This window comes from Penaeus monodon, chromosome 23, assembly GCF_015228065.2.
Source record: "Penaeus monodon isolate SGIC_2016 chromosome 23, NSTDA_Pmon_1, whole genome shotgun sequence".
Lineage (NCBI taxonomy): Eukaryota > Metazoa > Arthropoda > Malacostraca > Decapoda > Penaeidae > Penaeus > Penaeus monodon.
Genome location: NC_051408.1, coordinates 7,423,079 through 7,423,600, shown reverse-complemented (window position 1 = coordinate 7,423,600; position 522 = coordinate 7,423,079). Strand labels below are relative to the sequence as shown.

General features: G+C 36.8%; 1 protein-coding gene across 1 annotated transcript in view; it reads left to right on the top strand.

The window, feature by feature from the left end:
- The window catches only part of LOC119587766 (rhodopsin-like), a gene marked incomplete in the record, with an annotated part of 44,239 nt that overhangs the window by 36,205 nt on the left and 7,512 nt on the right, over positions 1 to 522 (top strand).

Sequence of the window (522 nt, the reverse complement as noted above, 5' to 3'; positions counted from 1 at the left end):
GAATATCTTATATCAGATTTTAATGCTGCAGCGTATGTAGGTTATTCAGAAAATTCTTACTATAATGGAAAAGATATCAGACGGTGATGATAGCTGTACAGATAAACACCGCTCAGTAATATTAATAGAATTGACGATGATTCAGAAAGGCAATAGATAGATGAAAAGTGAACATACTAATTATCATAGCTGAGAAATGGTAGTATAAATAACATCAGTACTAACACTCTATCAATGAAAAGTGTTATAAGGAAAGACACGTAGGGTATTGACGTCACAAAATATAACATTAATCGTAAAAAATAACCCTTGGCAAAAAACATGCGTCGGGAAGGCAGGGGAGTGTGTGCAATAACGGCAACAGCGTATCAGTAACGACACTTATTGCACAAGAAATGGCGGGCGAATTGCAAATGGGTGTTTATATTGCAACATGTCTTGGGGGAGACCTACCTACGTGTCATGTCCGGAGCCAACAGATTCCTTGCAAATGCAATTATGACCAAATGTCATTATAATTTC